The 20,206-nt window shown below is 38.3% G+C and overlaps 1 protein-coding gene and 1 pseudogene across 1 annotated transcript in view; one reads left to right on the top strand and one right to left on the bottom strand.

The window, feature by feature from the left end:
- The window catches only part of CEP128 (centrosomal protein 128), a 465,435-nt gene that overhangs the window by 38,467 nt on the left and 406,762 nt on the right, over positions 1 to 20,206 (bottom strand). The window lies entirely within an intron of this gene.
- LOC129403762 (small nucleolar RNA U3) lies at positions 12,193 to 12,390 on the top strand (annotated as a pseudogene).

Below are 20,206 nucleotides of genomic sequence, written 5' to 3'. Positions count from 1 at the left end.
GTAAACTGCTACCAGAGCAACTTCTGCTATGGTGGCAGGCAAAGAAATCATGGTCTGGATTTACTGCACTTCAACAGAAGATGCAAACCGATGAATAGTGCAAGGAGGAAAGTAAGATGGCCTAGAAATCGGCATTCCTGATTTGTGAAGATGCAGCGTCCCAGCACTTTTACTTCCTCATATTTTATGTTTTAACAAATTTGAATTTACCCTGACTTTAGATGCTTCATTGTTTATTTTCAAAAATGGAATAATGATTATCTTGATTTTCTCACACCAGTTATATAGTTAAAGTTATCAAGTAAGAATGTGAATATGTTTATTTCATTAGATATGGGTGGAAATAAATGTGAATGGGTGTTAAACATTGCCAAGTTTTTTCCAAATAATGGAGATTTTTTAAAAATATTCACTTTCTGAGACTCTGTGAACTCTGATAACTCCCATAGAGGTCAGTGACAACTGAAAATTATAGCTAATTAATAGTAGCATCAGAGTAAAAGCAGAAACAAGGAATGGAAACTATACCAAATCTCTAAAGTACATTTTAGATAAACATCATCTAAAACATAAAAGTATAATGGCACATCATTTACTTTCGTGCATACTGCACCCTCAGGGGGGATTTCTCCTTCTGGTCTCATCAGGTTAACAATTTCCTCCCACATTCTGAACATTTTCAAGCAAGCAGCCAATCTGAAAGAAGTCTATAGAGATCATTCATTTATTAAACACCTTGACTCAGTATGAGTATTTCATTACAGTTGCTTCATCTCATATTAATCTTTTATCCCTATGACGAGTCAACAACCCAACTAATTTTATGGATATAATAGAAGATGGGACTGGAGCAATAGCACAGCGGGTAGGGCGTTTGCCTTGCACGTGGCCAACCTAGATTCTATTCTTCTGTTCCTCTCGAAGAGCCTGACAGGCTACTGAGAGTATCCTACCCACATGACAGAGCCTGGCAAGCTACCCGTGGCTATTCAATATGCCAAACAGTAACAAGTCTCGCAATGGAGACATTACTGGTGCCTGCTCAAGAAATCGATGAACAGTGGGATGACAGTGCTACTACAAGATGAATGCATACATTAGTATGCTTCCCCTAAAGACTCCAGTATGCATATTATTAAGCCCACTTAAATTTTTTTTTTTGTTAAATGTAACTCCACCGGATTATATTTTTAGCTTTCCACCCAAATCTATTGAAATAAACAAACTGTAAATGATCTATTAACTTAAATGATCACTCTTCATTTCTTTTTTAACCTTTTTGGCAAAGGCTAAGATTTATTTACATCTTTTTTTTGAGGGTCTATGGTTTACAATGCTACTGATGGTGATTTCTCATGTATACAATTCCAACACCACACACAAGCAGGGCCAACGCCATGACCACAAAGGTAGTTTCCTTAGGTTCAGGCTTATCCATTGTACCCTTCATTTATTAGGCTGGGTGTCCTGCTTTCCCTGGTTCCAAAAAAAAAAAAAAACTCTCAGCTGCATTGTGAATCTTTTTTGTTAATGTTTATCAGAGTCCTACTGTGAGATTTGTGTGATCGTTTGATGAATGTATTTGTCCACACATCCAGTAAGCGTCACAAGGGTAGGGGAAATTGTCTAAGTTCATCACTATATCCCCAGCTCTCCATGGACTGTGTGCCACAGAAGGAGTGTGCAAAAACTGCTTCTTCAATGAACAAATGAACCTTCATTCAAACCAAATGTTTTCATTCATGTATTCAACATGTAAACACTTGCTGAATGTTTACTCTACAGCAGGCACTGTTCTAGAGATATGATGAAGGAGAGAGCATTACACGTTGGAGGTGTAATGCTCCAAAAATGCCAGGAGGAAAATCATGAAGTACCTGGTATGGCCCGCTGGCTTTTCTATTTAGTTCTAAAAGAGACAGAAGGAGGGGTTTGGAGCCAATGAGTAGCATGCTGTCATTTATACCTCCCAAAGAACCTTGACTATTGTTTGGAGAACAGTGTTAGCCTGTCATTTCCAAGCAAGAGAATACTAGTGAAGCTTGGGATTTTGTTTTGCTTTGTTTTGTTTGGGCGGGCAGAGGGGATTTTGTGGGGGTCTTGGTCCATTCTTAGCAGTAATCAGAATTTACTCCTGGCTGTGCTAAGAGGTTACCTATACTTATGCGTATAGGTAACATAAGCGGTGCTGGGGGTGGAACCAGGGTTGACAGGATTAAAGTAAGGTGCAAGACAAGCACCTTACTTTAATCCCTGTACTATCTTGCTGGACCCAGGTTCAGGAGTTTTGTAAAAAGGTAAGGCAGACATCTTATTCCAAGGCTGAACCCAACTTAATCGGTGCACAGGAAAACTATTTGGAGAATATATTGAATCTTCAGCAGTGCAATGTTATTATCCTATCAGAAACACTTGATTTACAGAACATTTTCATACATCACACATTAAAGACACATACTGGACTAACAGTTTCTGAAAAATGTCCCCCAAATCCACAACATGCTTTCGCTAATGTTAGATTATTTTTATTTGTGTTAGCCTCTGTTAAAGGGCAGATAGCAGGAGATAGAGGGAAAGATTATAGTTTAAAGATTAGGATACAGACTATACCTCAGTTTTGCCATTGTCCGTTGTATAAGCCTGGGAAAATAATTCAATACGTGGGTCTCGGTTCCCAAAATGAGCAAAATGAGAGAGTAGGATCTAAAAAACTGCGTATTTCTGCTCACTGTAGCTCTAACTTTTTCACATAGTAGATTGGGATTTAACTTTTAAGGGTTTTAAATAGGCAAGAGGTTCGATCTTTAGAAAAAGACCGGTGATGTAAGTGGGTGGGGCTTGGAGACAACACAGCCATTTGAGCACATGCCCAGCATGTGCCTAAAACAGGTTTGATTCCTGGTACCAGCTGGTCCCCAGGCCTGCTGAGCACACAGCCCTGGAGGCTCCTAACAAAACCAGGGTAGGCTCAGTTTCCCCAGCACTGCAGAATCTAAGTAGCACTGCATCCTCAGGCCCTTGTGTCGGGTACAGCTAGCAAAGAACAGCAGGTGGGTCTTCCAGCCCTCCTGGGCACTGCTTGGAAGTCCCCCCTCCCAAATCAATAAACTGAAAGTAAGGTAAGAGAAACAAACAATCTTCTCTCAAATTCTAGGCATTCATATTTATGTAAGTAAATGGGCTTAAATAACCTCCACTCTTCTGTGCCAGAAAATAAAACTAAAGATTACATATGAAAAATAAGAAAGATGCTTCTGTTTTCATAGCTCTTTACCCCATCAAATGGCCAAATATCAGACATTGGTCACACTTTATATTTTTAGAAGAGATATTCCAAAGAAAGGCAAATAAACTGCTTCTTTGTTAAACTTTTAGATTTGCCTAAAACTTTCAAATAATTTCTCCCCTTCATCTTGATACAGCTAATTATCATTTTGACACGTTACTTCTTATATTTTTCTGGCTTCCTCAAAGCTGTTTTGTAATTTTCGTGGTCCTCAAAGGCCAGGCTCTCTGCATTGTTCTATACACTCACGGAGGCTACTTCATTATCTACAAGAAGTGGTTTGGTCTCGAGCTCTTCTAGCATGAAGTTACAAGCACAGGCTCTTCCGGTGGTGGCCTGAATGGGAATCTCTGTTTACTGTCAACTACTGGTTCTATGACCCTACAAGCATCCATCATTCGGAAAACAAGGAATCAGATTCCCAATCTTAAGATAACAGGGAAAATAATATCCACAGGGTAGAAGTATTGCAAGGATCAAATATGCTAAGTACTGAAGTCATTAGTGCAAGGATCACTTACAATACGTTAAGTGTAAGTCATTACTGTGACATTCCACTGAGCAGAGCACATGAGTAAGTGCCCAACAGTCACTTGCTACTGCTGCAATGCTAGTACTATTGCCATTCTGTAGCTCCCCCTAAAAGTTCCGATTCACACCCAATCACACAGTGCTTTCTATCTACACAAGCATCCTACCATATATTTCTAGATATCTGTGTGTTTATATGTTAATTTTAATAAATAGCAAATCTCTTCAAGGATAGAATATATTTCTCCTTAGATTTCCAGTGCTGAATAATGATCAAATAATAAACTTCAGTTTTAAAAACAAATTGTTTTTAAAACAAAGATCAATAAAGAGACACTGGGAACTTAGAAATGTAGAGATAACTTTTAGAGTATCACTGTAGAACTGTCGTCCCATTGTTCATCGATTTGCTCAAGTGGGCACCAGTAATGTCTCCATTGTGAGACTTGTTACTGTTTTTGGCATATCGAATACGCCATGGGTAGCTTGCCAGGCTCTGCCATGTGGGCAGGATACTCTTAATAGCTTGCCGTACTCTCCGAGAGGAATGGAGGAATCGAACTTGGGTTGGCCACGTACAAGGCAAATGCCCTACCCACCATGCTATTGCTCCAGTCCTTATAGAATATTACAAATTATTAGTATTGTTGCTATTATCTGGTTTTAGGGATTTAACTCAATCATGGTAACCACTCAAGCACTGTAAACATTGAGTTACAAACCCCACCCCTACAAATGATTTTTTAAAGGCAGAATGTAAAAATTGACCATTTTTGAGAGATAGATTATTACCAGACTTAAAATCAAAGAAATAATAATTAAGTGCATAAATGGGGGAAAAAAGGGACAATAAAGTTGAACTATATGGTCTAGAACATTAAAAAGAAGAACACGGGAACAAAATCTTGTTGTGGACCAAATATAATAAAGCAGAAAATATATGACATGAAGATCAGTCTACATCCTGTGAATAAGTTGACAGATGCTGAGCCAAGCTAGGCCAGGCCAGGACACCAGACACTGGCAGATACTAAAAAAAAATAAAATTCCAACCATTTCCCCAAATCCTCCAAAGTCCTGTCCCCAAGGCCTCCAGACAACACAACAGCCTCTTCCATAGTTAGCATGGTCCTGATATGGAACAATGATAAGAAATAATATCTGTTCTGGCTAAGGTAGAGTACAAGCTAATTTACTTAAAAGCACCTCAGTGCAGTGAACATAATTAATCTTTTCTGTTCTCAAAATAAAGGGTCATTTCCTCTTCAAGAGATGTGATGTCCTTGTTCTCAAAGAGAATGACAAAACAAATTAATCATTTTCCATTACTCCAACACAGTACTTGATGTTGAAAGAGCATGTGTACAGCTAATCCCCCTATATGGATGAGTTTGTGGTGACAGGCAGATCAGATCTAAATAGAAATCAGTCAGGGTATTTTATTTTTATCATTGTGCCTTTGAGACTTCATTCAAAAATAACTGAGATAAACTCTGCCCATATTTTTACGGTTTATTTTCATAACTAATCTGTTCTTGAGCATTTAGAAACAATTCCTTTGGATCTTAAACACCAAGTGTTCCCCTGGACAACTGCTGCTAAGTGGAGAGAAATAGAGATTATTCAGAATATTTAAAAAACATCTAAAATTTAGATGAAGTAACGCCCGTGGAATCCCAACTATAGGCTATAATTCATTCCGACCATCAACCATTTGAAGGTTTAGGAGAGGGAACATAGTATAGGGTAAAGTATGTGCTTGGCACAAAAGGATCCCCTGAGCATTGCAGGGTTCAGCACAGGTCTCTGAGCTTTGTTGGTTGTGACCCAGGAGACCTCCAGGCATTATTGGGGCGGCCCAAATAATCTCTGGCTCTGCAAAGCTCAGCAGCACCGCATCTGTGAACATTCATATTGATCAACTGTCAGTCTGATTGGCTGAAAATTGTTGGGAAGGTTCTCTGGGTCTGGGTCTCCTAAGCACGGTGTGGAAGACCACTATGTCACCAAAAAAAGTCATAAAAATACATTTTGGTAGACAACCTTTCCTCAATAACAAATGTTAAAGGTAAATACCTATATATGTTTGAGATAGTCTATTATTTCCTGAATAGTTGAGCAGAAGACAAAGAGGACAGAGGTTGCATATGCAAACAAAAGCATCGATTTTTTAATGAATTCAGCCAGTTTCTGAAGTATTATGTCACTGGGCAAAAAAGAGAGACCATAAAAGTCAGTGAGCATACTAGAGCTGACAATATTATTTGGTAAGCAAATTCATCTTTGATATTTGTCAAAACCAATTGTTTTCCTGAACTTCAATTGCTAGAAAGGTTTATTTTTATTTTTTCCACATGGAAGCCATGCATTCATTCAACTGGACATCAATGAAGCTTTGTGGCCTAGTGGTTAACATGAAAAGGAGTTGTTCTTGCCAAAAAAATTAGAAATTTAGAATTTAGGCTTCCTCCTCATGTCATTTTAACATATAAAACCAAAATGAACAAGTTCTGTAGCTTTTACTGACACATTAAAAACAAAATGCAAAACCCAGCAAAACAAAAACCCAGAAGTATCCCAAACCACATGACCTTGGACATTTAAACTTAGTAGTGAAAACTCTAGAAAAGATGCAATACTCTGGAAACTAGGCAGAATTTCACATTACATATTATATAGAAACTGGGTAGGATATCAGACTTTCTTTCACACAACAAGAATTAATTAAGCATCTGCTATGTGCAAATCAAACTATTACATCACTACATCAGATTTAATTCTGCTAAATCTGAGCCAATTGAATCAAAAAAGTCTTCTTTGTTTTCCTGAACAAAAATTGGGCCATTTTAGCATATAGACTATGATTTTTTAATTCTTATTGTTTGAATCTACAGTGCTAATACATACTAGCCACACAATAAATATTTATTAAATTTGGTGCTACAATTACCTCTTAGTCCTCGAGTAACTAGATATGTGCAATTGTAATATAAAAAAGTTAGATAATTTATACTTGATTCGGTAGTTCACTTATATTATCAAGTGAATATGAGTATGTCAGAAGTCTGAGACTCACTCTAACCAAAGTATTGAGATTGTTACAATAAGATCAAATTATGTTGATAAAGACATTTCACTTTTTTCTTTGAGAATGCCTATCCCTACATATTTTCCTGAAATAATCTAGGCCTGGACACCAAGGTACTATTTAGAAAGATCAGATTTGAAACATGTATTGCTTTCCCTGTCTAACTTCCTCTCTTTTGTACAACTTTGGTTGATGGCGAAAGATAAAAGCTCTATTATTTCTAGCAGAAATAATAGAACCATATGTATATAATAATATGATAAAATCATCCATTGAAATGTATAAAATCATATTTAAAATCACACTACCTTAAATATGTATTCTTCTTCTTCTTAAAGGGATTCTGTTGCTTTAAAGGAAATTTCTGGAAATGTAAACAAAACGCCCATTTAAAATGAAATGGGTCTATAGAATTTACTGTAATAGCAATGGAAGAAGTTAGTTGAATTTTTTTTTCCTTCAATGGAGTGCCACACCTGGATGTACTTGGGGCTTAGTCCTGGCTCTGTGCTCAAGCATCACTCTCGGCAGGGTGTGGGAACCACATGTGGTGCTGGGGACTGAACCTGGGTTAATCATGTGCAAGGTAAGTGCCCTGCTTGATGTACCAGCTCTTCAGTCCTAAACACTTCTCTAATAAACTCCAGCTCTTTATTACTTCTAGCTCATTCTTCTTGTGTTTATATCTTCCAAATAAAATACTTCTAAAGATGTGACAACTCTTAACATTTTTTTGCATTTAAAAATATTTTTGAATTGGAAGCATCAATTAGAATGGTCAGTCCAACAGAATAATCATTTCTCTATCTTTTCCTTCCAATCACATTTTTTTTTTTTTTTTTTGCTTTTCAAGTCACACCCGGCGATGCACAGGGGTTATTCCTGGCTCTACACTCAGGAATTACTCCTAGCCGTGCTGGGGGACCATACCCGGTCGGCTGTGTGCAAGGCAAACGCCCTACCCGCTGTGCTATCACTCCAGCCCCTTCCAACCACTTTTTATATATGACACTTCTTTTCATATACAGTAAAGGAGAAAGAGTACTGTCCCATTCTTTTAGCAAAATGGCCAAGTCCATGTTCCATAAAGTTCTTACTGAATAAATGAGAACAATCTATTTCCTTTATGTTCTTAGAAATATAGTGGTCATTCAATGACTAGTGAGTCTGCAAAATTTCATGGAGGATATTACAATCTGAGGACTCATTTTGACTTTTTGCTTACACAATCAATTACATGATCAACTTTAGCCGTACCTATTGCTGCCTGTCTCCTTATATACATTTTCTGATTCATCTATAATTGTGAAATGTCTTCCTTCACTAGTTTCCTTCTCTGTCTTTAGTGGGAGAACATGAAAAACTCTAAATTTCTCAATCTGCATTTAATAAAAATAATGACAATGAAAAAACCATAAAAATCCTTCATAGATGACACAACACGTTTTTCACCCAAGTAGCTATCTTTTCAAGTGTTCAAAAGATTTTGAAAGCAGATAGCATCATCCTGGGGGGCAAAAGTTGCTTTTCTAAGAAACACAAGAAATTCAGCTAAGAGAGGGTTGCTTGCCTATGTAAAGAAGGTAGGACTCACATCCAGGTCTCCTACTCTTGGTTCACCAGGTTTTCCTGTTATCTAAGAATATGGAAATAGCTGGTCTCCCGTTCAACTCTACCATACATGGGAAAAAAATATAAAGTATATTCACTTGAAGAATTATTCATGTCTAATTAGAAACTCTAAGGGGGGTTACAAATAAAACATGCTGAGTTAGAATGAAAGGGTAAAAATAAAAACAGAGGCTCCTGGGAAGTAAGGAAAGGGAGAATGTTATAGCAAAATGAATATTTTTCACTTAAACTCATCCATGATGTGTTTTAGGTGATCTAGTAAATGTCTGCTAACAGTGAAACACAAGTCAAGGATGTGTTGTGGAAGCCTTTGCTGTGGATATTTAGTGAGGTGGTCATAGTGAAAAACCTTCAAGCTTCCAGAAATTCATTATGGAACTCAGACTATGCAACATAATTAAGAACAGAGTTTAAAGAGAATATGAGGGAATGGCTATTTTTACAGTTTGGACTTTTACTGTTTGATGTTCAAACATAATATAATTGAGGGCAATGATAGGTTGAAATCATTCACTAATGTTAAATAATTAGCATAAGAACACTTTGGATATTCATATTAATAGTGTTAATAGTGACAATTTATACTCTCTCTAGCCTTTCATCTGAGATCAAAGTTTAGTAAAAGCCCTAAACAAAGTTTATAAACACTTGTAGAGTGAAATTAGAACTGGTGTACAAATACATAAAACATTGGAGCGTCATTAAATATCACTAAGCCAGCTCAAGTTAGATCTAGTGATGCAACGGAGGAGCACGTTAACTCTTCTCTTTAGCACTCGAATGAAATAAAACTAGATCAAAGTTGCATAATGAAAATCCTCTTACCAGTGACTTGAATGCATATTCTCCAAATACGAAATATGGTCCAAGAACATGAGTGCTGTGTTTGTGCTTCTACCTCCTGCCCTATTCATGGCATATCTGGGTTCTGGCTGCCAATTTCCTTCCTCTTCTCTTTGTATCATTAACTAGATGTTTGTAAAGGGTTTCTTGACTCATGTTTTCATTATTCTCAGTCACAGTGGGGTATTGAGGAATGAAAAGAAAACTACCACAACTCAGGACACCTGAATTCCAGCCCTTGGCTTACCACACTTGCCACTTTATAAACAGCACTGTTTCCAGACTTCTTATCAGTAGGGGGAGTGGTTTTTACAAGCATCTTTAAGAAATTATCTAAAATGTGAGACCAAGGCAGCAAGGATCTAATCGGCTCTATGCCCTAGCACATTACTGAGACATGATTGTGCACATTCAATCGGAATCTATTATATAATATTATGTGATTAAGGGAGACATTTTTATGGAAAGACTCCCACCATATTGGTAGCATAGAAATTTTCTGAGGATTGAAATTTTTAATTCTCCCTTGACTATAGCCTGTTAGGATGTTGAGTTTTAAATATCACCTAATGTAGCCCAATTATTCAAAGACAAAACATAATAAAATATATGCAATGAGTTTCAATAACTTGCCTGGGGTCAGTGTCTGGCTAAGATGATGTGATCAAAAACAAGCTGTTCTTACTCTTAGAATCTATTTTTACCTTATCAGTTCATATTACTTTCAGTGAGGCTTACAATAATTTTCAGCGGAAATGTTTATGTAATTGATTAAGATAGTCTCACAAAATAAAAGTCCTTCAGTCAGCTTTTTAATTAAAAGGTACTACAAAATTGTAGCAGACTACACCTAGGTACTATATATAAAGAATACAACCAATATTTTATTTTAGAGTTTGCATCTGAAATATAGCAAAAAAAAAAAACCAAAACACCTCAATGAACTATTACTCTGAGGTTTCATCAGGTATCTTCTCTTAAAGAGAACAGAAAGTAGTTTTTGTATGCATCATATTTTTCAGAAAGATAATTCCATTGTGTTTTGTAATATACGCTCATATTATCTTCACAATATAGAGAGCTTTTTACCCAGGGAATGCAGTGTGTTATTTATGGTGTTTAGAACAGGACTGTAAAACACATTATCAAGCAAGACAGTTAGACAAGACTATATGGCTACTCATCAGCATCAAATATGAAGCTGTCAGTCTGACCTCCAAATGCCAAGCCATTCAATAACACTAAATTTGCCTGCTAGTGAGCTGCATTCGTTATATAATTTCTCAATGATACTTTCCCTATGTCACTGCCTTTATAAAAAATTTGACAGGGCTAAAAGGAACCTTTTTTTTTTTTTTTTGGAGGCTAAAGGAAGTCTTGCATTTTTAATTTGCTCATCACCTTTTGCCACAAGGTTGAAACTTTGCATAAAGAGTCCACTTGTTTTAGCAGACTTTTCTTCCTCTGACCATAAACACAGACGTGCTTTAGAAATTTAACCCTTTAGAGAGGACCCCATTATTGGAAAACATACATATTTTAATACGGACTAACACTGAATACTGGTCTCTGTATTTTTGGGACAAGGTGGCAAAAGGAGAATGTCTAGATTGTTTCAACCAAGATCCCTCATGAGAGATTCATGAGGATATTTCCGTTTGCCCTGGATGCGAATATACAGAAGGTAGACTAACATTAGAGCAGTGGGAAACTTGGCAGAATGGGTTAGGACAGGGTTTGTGCAAAACCCTTTTCCGGTTTCAGTTTGAATGGGTTCCCAGGAAGTGTCAAGTTTGAACAAATCCAAAATTTTACAATGTAGCTCAGCCAAAACTGCTGAGATTCACCTGATTCTGGGTCAAAACCGTACAGAGCACACTGCGTTTTATTTGGTGCAAAGCCAATTTGACGGAACTGTTCAGGCCACTTCAATGAGAGGCTCATAGTCTTGGCAAAACCAAGAATGAACCTAGCTTGATCTTTGGTTTTGGAAACAGCAAGTTCTGGCTTCATAAAGAGAAGAAGCCAAATTTTGCTTAGCTTCAGGACTCTTACAAGTACTTAGATGAGGCATTTCAAATAATTAACAGCTATTTGGCCAGATTCATATGTCAAAATGTATTATTTCCTGAGCTTATCCAGATACCTTAGTAACCATATTTATTCTACTGTACACTAACTCCTAAATGTCCTAGAACAAAAATTTGGTGTCCTACAAATAATAGTCCTTCTTCAGTAGCTTAAATACCCATCGTGTGGGTGGACTGCACACGTAGTAAGACGAGGTACACTTAGTACTCGATTCAGGGGAGACTGGGAAGGAATGAAAAAACCCCAATTCCACACATCGAGTCTAGCAGAGTATATAGGTTCCTCAAGCAGAATTTGCTACAGAATATTTTGGCAGCCTCCCTGCACATAAAAATCCTGAAGCTTGACTAATGTGCACAGTTCAAATCTATTAAAATTGATGCTAGCTAAATACGCCCACTAGTGGGGAAGGTGCACACAGCCTTCCAGGGTTTAATCCCCAGCATCTCTGAATCTATCAGGAGTAACTCCTGGCTGCAGAGCCAGGAGTAACCGCTGAGTAGTGTCAGGTATGTCCCCCAAACAGAACAAAGCAAACCAAAAAAATCCCAGTAGAGATATGGTAAAAGTTCTAGCAGTTTTTTTTTAAATTAAAAATCATAATTGATTGGAATTTCCAGAGTTTTAAAATTTTTAATATCGAAAACCGTATATGTTTTTCTTCAAGTTGTTACAGGTGAAGATTTATACTTTCAGGGCTCTAGACTAAGGGCTCTACACTAAGACTATACGGTAGTGCATTACTAGAGAAGTTTCTCTGATTGTGTAGAGGACCCAAAAGCACACAGAGGAGCCAAAGCATCCTCCCCTGAGTGTGAAGCCAGTTCCAGGTGCTCCTTTTGCAACTGCCTTTTACCATTAATGGTCATTCTTCTCTGACCTTGGGAAAGCGAAAGGGAGAGGATGAAGTCTGAGTGGCTCCAGGAAAAAAAAAAGATTTATCCTCTACCTTATACTATCTCTGTAAGTCTACATTAAAAATAAGGAAGATACAATTATCTTTACTAAGTTTGATTTGAGAAGTGTTTTTAACAATATTAACAAATTGTTATCACATACTTGCTCTAAGGCAACAGTTTTCAAAATCTGGATTAGATAATACTTGTAGCACTGTCATCCCGTTGTTCATCGATTTACTCGAGCGGGCACCAGTAACATCTCCATTGTGAGAATTGTTACTGTTTTTGGCATATCGAATACGTCACAAGTAGCTTGCCAGGTTTGCCGAGATAATACTTCAATACTTTTTTGTGGAGGTAGGTTTTGACTATACCAGCGTCATGACTGATCTCAGAGAAATGTCAGAAAGACACCAGCAGCTGACTGTCCCAGCTTCAAAGGTCCTGAAGCATGTGGCTGCATATGCGGCCATACAAAAGCTCCAAACTAAAGAGAGCTGATAGCCTAGTAGATGCACAGAAAATTAGATGGGAAAATTTATGGAAGCTAAATAAGCTCAATGATTGTAAATAATAACACAGAAGGCTCAACCCACACCTAGTAGTTCAGCAAATCCTCAGGCCAAGGCTTTAGCAAACACCATTATGAAATACATGTTGTAGCAAGCAATATAAAGTAAATTATTTTGTGCTTGCTAAGTGTGTAGGCTTGGGGGTTGGGTGGGAAACGAGGGACACTGGTGGACAGAAGGGCACATTGATAGTGGGACTGCTCTTCAAATATTGAATATCTGAAACAACTGTATTGTGAAAAATTTTGCAACTCACAATTTAAAAAAAAGTCTCATTCAAGGCTAAAGAAAAATAAAAGCGGGTTTGTTATAGCAATGCCACACATTTTCTTGAACACCCTTCCAGTTTTATGGGAAATACTACATAGACATCTGTCATCAAAAGTTAATTTTAATGACCAATCAGTTCAATTAGGTTCCCTTTCAATGTTGTTGAAAGCAAAGAATTAGACACCACTTGGCTTGCCAAAGGATTTTAAATGCAGTTATTAAAGTCATTCACTTTCTGGTTCCTGGAAGGTATACCGACAATACTTTATAAATCGAAGCTTGCTAAAGAAGTATAACTGTTCTTTCAGGTAGCAACATTTCATTAAGCTCAACATATGTAAAGAGGATTAAAAAAAATTAAAACTATTGGTATTAATATCATTCTATAAATATATATTTTAATTCTATATAGGCTAATTTTAAATATATTTTCATTAAAATCTTGGAACTGCATATGAGCAAATTCAGCCCTTATTGACAAACCAATACTTTAAATCAGATTTACCTTTGGCAAAAAAAAAGTCTGATTTATTGTTCAATTTGACAAAATGTGTTCGTGTGTCCCAGTGACAATTGTCTCACTTATGAATTATGACTCAAAGACAGATAAATAGATAAAGCCAAGAGACAGGCCAGAGTTTATCACCTGGATGAAATATGACACTGATATTTCAATTACTTTATTCTAATACTCTTTAGTTTTATTTTCTGGAGCTACACATCCTCTGATGAGAACAGGGCGACAGAATAGGTGGGAATATAATTAAAATTGGTTTTATTCTTCCGCAGCACCAATCAATAATGTGTGTATATGTATGAATGTACATAGTATGTCTCAATTTCAGAAATTTCCACTCACAACATTTTTTTTTATAGCCAATACAGCTCTATTTTTCAGCAAAGATCAATGTCTGACCAAGGACAAAAGCCTTGCATTAGTGACTTGATTAAAGACCTGAAGGCATGTCCATGAAAGCAGCAAATCTCCAATTACCCCATTAGGGAGCAACCGGCAGTACGTGGAGGAATTAGTCATCCTGGGACTCGGGAAAGGGATCATTGCCTTAGTGAAATGGGAGGAGGACTGATGTAGAGTCTATGAAAGGAAGATGGTCTTTTTAAAAAGAGTCATCTTAGGAGTCCAGAGAAACAGGATATCAAAATCAAGATTTTAGGGGTTGGAGACATAGCATAGTGGGTAGGACGTTTGCCTTGCACGCAGTTGACCTGGGTTCAATTCCCAGCACCCCATATGGTCCTCTGAGCACTGCCAGGGGGGGTAATTTCTTTTTTTTTTCTTTTTTTTTTTTTATTTATTCTTTTTATTGAATCACCATGTTGAAAGTTACAAAGCTTTCAGGCTTACGTCTCAGTTACATAATGCTCGAACACCCATCCCTTCACCAGAGCATATATTCCACCACCAAGAACCACAGTAAACCTCCCACCCACCCACCCACCCCCCGCCCCCCAGCCCCCTACCCCGCCTGTGTAGTTGGAAGATTTCACTTTACTTTCTCTTTACTTTGATTACATACAAACAAAAAAACTCATTATTATTGTTTGGAGTTCCCCCCTCCCAGAGTTGAATCTGCTGGAAAAGAAGCATTTGATAATTGGTTTTCCATTGCTGCGAATGAGGGGATATGAGGTCGTGTGGCCACAGAGCGGCTGTCAGGTTCTAGATTTCTGTATTTTAGTATTATAGTGACTAAGTCAAGAGGGCTTTCTGCCAGAGGTTGCATCATTGCTAGCTCGTACCTCTCTGCTACTTTATATACCACATATGAGTGCAATCTTTTCTGTGTCTGTCTCTTTCTTTCTGACTCATTTCATTCAACATGATACTTTCCATGTTGATCCACTTATATGCAAATTTCATGACTTCATGCTTACTAACAGCTGCATAGTATTCCATTGTGTAGATGTACCAAATTTTTTTTAGCCAGTCATCTGTTCTCAGGCATTCAGGTTTTTTCCAGATTCTGGCTATTGTAAACTGTGCTGCAATAAACATACAGATGCAGATGTCATTTTGACTATATTTTTTTGCTTCTCCGGGGTATATTCCCAGGAGTGGTATTGCTGGGTCAAATGGAAGCTCAATTTCTAATTTTTTGAGAGTTGACCATATTGTTTTCCAAAAGGGCTGAACCAGTCGACATTCCCACCAGCAGTGTAGGAGGGTTCCTTTCTCCCCACATCCACGCCAACAGCGGTTGTTTTTGGATGTGAGCCAGTCTCTGTGGTGTGAGGTGGTATCTCATAGTTGTTTTGATCTGCATCTCCCTGATGATTAGTGACGAAGAGCATTTTTTCATGTCCCTTTTAGCCATTCGTATTTCTTCCTTGAGAAAGTTTCTGTTCATTTCATTGCCCCATTTTCTGATGGGGTTGGATGTTATCTTCTTTTTTTTTTTTTTTTTTTTTATTTTATTTTTTTTTTTATAGTTTATTTTTAATTAGTGAGTCAACGTGAGGGTACAGTTACAGATTTATACATTTTTGTGCTCATGTTTCTCCCTTACAAAGTTTGATAACCCATCCCTTCACCAGTGCCCATTCTCCACCACCAGTAAACCCAACATCCCACCCCCCCTTCCCAGTCCCGTCTCCCCCCACCCCACACTGCCACTATGGCAGGGTATTCCCTTTTGTTCTCTCTCTCTGATTAGGTGTTGTGGTTTGCAATAAAGGTGTTGAGTGGCCATTGCGTTCAGTCTCTAGTCTATATTTGGCCCGCATCATCTTTCCCCAGGGGGGGTAATTTCTGAGTGCAGAGCCAGGAGTAACCCCTGTGCATCACTGGGTGTGGCCACCCCCCAAAAAAAATTAAGATTTTAAAACTGCATGTGCCTAAATGCCTCTTAGCAGATCCTTGTCTCCTCCTGGGGTGCTGCGGCTTGTTACATTTACCTTGCACGAGGCTGAGCCAGGTTCAATCCCCTGCACCCCGTATTATCTTTTGAGCCCGCCAGAAGTGGTCTGTGAGCACAAAGCCAGGAGTAAGCCGCGAGCACTGCTGGGTGTGGTCCCCCAAGACAACAAACATTGAAGACCAGGCTCCAACTCCCCAAGAATCTTTGAACATTACTGTCAAGACCAGCTGAAATCATTCTGTAGAAAAAATTGCTAATATGTTTAAATTGCACACGGGTTTCTTTTGGATGAGGTGTGTCATAGATACGACAGTGCATAATATATATGCATGCAGGTGGAAGAAAACGACTTTTTTTGTGGTCTTAGTGAGAATTTCCCTGATTGATGACACTGAATATATTCTCACATATTGTTTCCTCAGCTGGCATGCTTGCTCATCATTTTCCCCTTTTGCTTTGTGTGTGTGTCTGTGTGTGTTTACAATCTAGATTGTTGCTTTGCTGGCAATAGAATTTGGATATAAATTGTACAACTGTTAGTTATATCAGCACTACAAATATATTCTGTTTTTTTTTCGTTCTTGCACTGTCTGATTTAGAGAAGTTTTGATTTCAATGTGGTTACATCAATCATTTCTCTTTTTGTTTTGGTTTGGTTTGGGGCCATATATGGTGATGCTCAGGAGTTACTTTTGGCTCTACACTCAGGAATCACTCCAGGTGGTGCCTGGGGAACAATATGGGGTGATGGGGATTGAACTTGGGCCGGATGAACTTGGGCAAATACCCTAGCCATTGGGCATTTGCCTGAACACCAGTAATTTCCTTTACAATCTATGTTTTCTGAGCGACCTTCCCACCCCATCCCCTACCCCACAAATCCTCCTGAGTCCCAAAGTTATTAAGATGAAAGTATTAAATTATACTTGGTTTTAAAGTATTATGATTTGTCCATTAACATTAAGTTTTCATCAATTTTTATGTCTGAGAAAGGTGTTTGGTTCTTTCATGTTGTTCACACAAACTACCAAAAAGCTCATTTTTACTCCCTTGATATGTGATGCTTGTTTTCTTCAGACATCAAGTTTCCTGATACACACAATTCTGTTTTCAGATAGTCTATTTGATCACATTGACCTAGTTGAACATAGGTCACATATTCCTGTGTCAGAACTATCATATTAATTTCCAAAGCATTAGTAAGTTTTCATATATATTAGGAAAAGAATCTCTCTACCCCCTCACCTTGTTTTTCTGAAGTGTCTCAAGTCATCCAGAGTTTTCTCAAAGGATCTACAAGGTTTTGTTTCATATTATTTTTTCCAGCATACTTATTTTTTTCGGTAATTTTTATAGTGATATATTTTAGTTACAGTTTTTAAGGGGTTGAATAAAAATGACAAGTCTAAGCTTCCTAAAGAGTCTAAACTGCATCACCTCTCAAGACTTTTCTTACTTGACTGCCTAAGGTCCCTAGGGCCTTTCCCTGAACAAGAGTAGCACTGTCACACTGCCCTCCCGTTGTTCATCAATTTGCTTGAGTGGGCACCAGCAATGTCTCCATTGAGAAACTTGTTGCTACTATTTTTGGCATATCGAATACACCATGGGTGGCTTGCCAGGCTCTGCCATGTGAACAAGAGTATCCACTCATATATTTATTCTTATTTATTTATTTATTTATTATTTTTTTTGGGGGGCCACACCCCACAGTGCTCAAGGTTTACTCCTGGCTCTGGGTCAAGGATTACTTCTGGTGGGGCTCAAGTGACTAGATGGAATGCTCTCACTGTCTATTTTCCTATTACTACTTGAATCCTTTCACTTTTTCTTTTTTTCTTTTTGAGTCACACCTGGCGATGCACAGTTATTCCTGGCTTTGCACTCAGGAATTACTCCTGGCAGTGCCCGGGGAATTATATGGGATGCTGGGGATCAAACCCAGTCTGCCGCATGCAAGGCAAATGCCTTACCCGCTGTACTATCGTGCCAGCCCCGAAGCCTTTCTCTTCTTCACTCTTTCCTACGCATCAGTACAACAGTGGCACTGCTATATCTGCGATTACCATGCCACAGCTTCTGATACAAAATTAGTAGATGGTGCTGGAGAGATAGTACACAGGGTAGGGCACTGACTCGCATGCTGCTGAGACCTCGGTTTGATCCCCGGCATCCTTGTTTGGTCCCCGAACAGCCGACAGTAATATTTGAGGGCGAGCCAGGAATTGGGCTGGCCCCCAGACAAACAAAAAATTTCGCATTTGGCTCCTAAATAATTATGTTGCCATCTTTTCACCTTCCAACCTTGTGATATACATGACAGTAAAAGAAAAGGGATCCCAGTACTCTTTCCAAAAGAGCAAGCAAATCCTTCCCAACAGAATGCTTCACGAGGAACTGGCAGCAGAAACAAGCTGAACTGCAGCCCTGAGAGGAACTGGAAATGACAGTGCAATCAAGTACATGCATACTCTGTAAGTGGCGGCCCGGCGTTCATTCCTCTCCGCCACAGGAGTCCCTCACGCACCTCAGAGAGAGCAAGTCTCAGCCCAACACAGAGCAGGGCGGCCCCCACGCAACACTGGCTGTGGCCCCCAAACAAACAGAACCCAAACTCAAAGTATCCCTCATATAAAAGATAGAGTCTCAATTCCTTCCTTTGTTTTTCCAAACTAAAAAATATCTCCTACTTTCTCAGTGTTAATTTAAACATGTTATAGCCTAGAAACCATCATCATCATATTTTATAGCACTGTCACTGTCATCCCGTTGTTCATCGATTTGCTGGAGCGGGCACCCATAACGTCTCCATTGTGAGACTTGTTGTTTCTGTTTTTGGCATATCGAATACACCATGGGTAGCTTGCCAGGCTCTGCCGTGAGGGTGGGATACTCTCGGTAGCTTGTCAGGCTTTCTGAGAGGGACGGAGGAATTGAACCCGGGTCAGCCTTGTGCAAGGCAAACGCCCTACCTGCTGTGCTATGAAAGGGTAGCTTTTACTTAGCAGGGCTTTCTGAGTTTTATCTTTTGAGGGGCTCACATTCAGCAGTTCTCCAGGGACACTCCTGGATCTGCTCTCTGGAACCATGGCAGGCTGCATTCAGGGAACCAGATGAGATGCTGAGGAGCAACTAGGAGCTGGCTGCATGCAAGGCGAGTACCTTACTCCCTGTACTGTCTCTCAAGTCCTATTTTGATATTTGAGTTATTTATAATTCTGTGACTGGTTGGTAATTGATTGCAGTGAAATGATTTCTGGGCATGCAAATCAATTTTGTCTGAGGCAGTTCAATTAATTTCCTTCCTCCCCTAGTTTTCCATCTACATAAGTTATTTCAGTATTCTTGACTACCTATATAGTATGGTTAGTCGGACCTTAAGGTCAGTTGCAACATTGTGTTCATCCTCATTAAATAATTAAGGAAATTTTACTCATGTGATTTTAGTTTATTTTATACTTATGAGTCATGCTTTCATCATTTTCCTTTCTTTCCTTTCTTTACTTTCCTTTCCTTATCCTTTAGTCCATCTTTCCTCTGTTCATTACTACCTTCCAACTTTGATTATATCAAATATGGGATGCCTCCTTTGGCTCATTTTCATTAACACCACCAATTTCGTCACATCTCACAGGTGAATTTGACCTTATGTTCCCAAACTACGAAACCCAAATCGTTTCATGATGAAATTAGAATACAATGATGTAAATTATTTTATTATTTTAAAATATTTTTATTTATTATCGATTGATAAGATGAATTTTGTTTCATTCTTGGGCTACAGTGTTTTTTTGCTTTTGCTCTTACATCTTTAATTTGTCTATATGTAAACAGATCTCCTCAATTAAAGCATGGTTTCTTGAGAAAACTAATGACAAAATTTTTCTTTTTCTTCATATTGGTGTCTCACGTGCCTTCTATACAGCCCAACAGACATCCACCATGAGTCCTATCCATAGCCCATGAACTGATGATGCTTTTTATCACGATTCATTTTCCAGGTAACCACTTAGCTTCATTTGGAGACCAACTTACTCCACCTTGGCTGATAGTTTTTTCCTAATAAAATTCACACTAAATTTTAATGAAGTTCATTAGAATTTTTCTGAATGTAT

This window comes from Sorex araneus, chromosome 3, assembly GCF_027595985.1.
Source record: "Sorex araneus isolate mSorAra2 chromosome 3, mSorAra2.pri, whole genome shotgun sequence".
NCBI classification, from domain to species: domain Eukaryota; kingdom Metazoa; phylum Chordata; class Mammalia; order Eulipotyphla; family Soricidae; genus Sorex; species Sorex araneus.
Note: the sequence above shows the minus strand (reverse complement) of the source record. Positions and strands in the feature narration are given on the sequence as shown.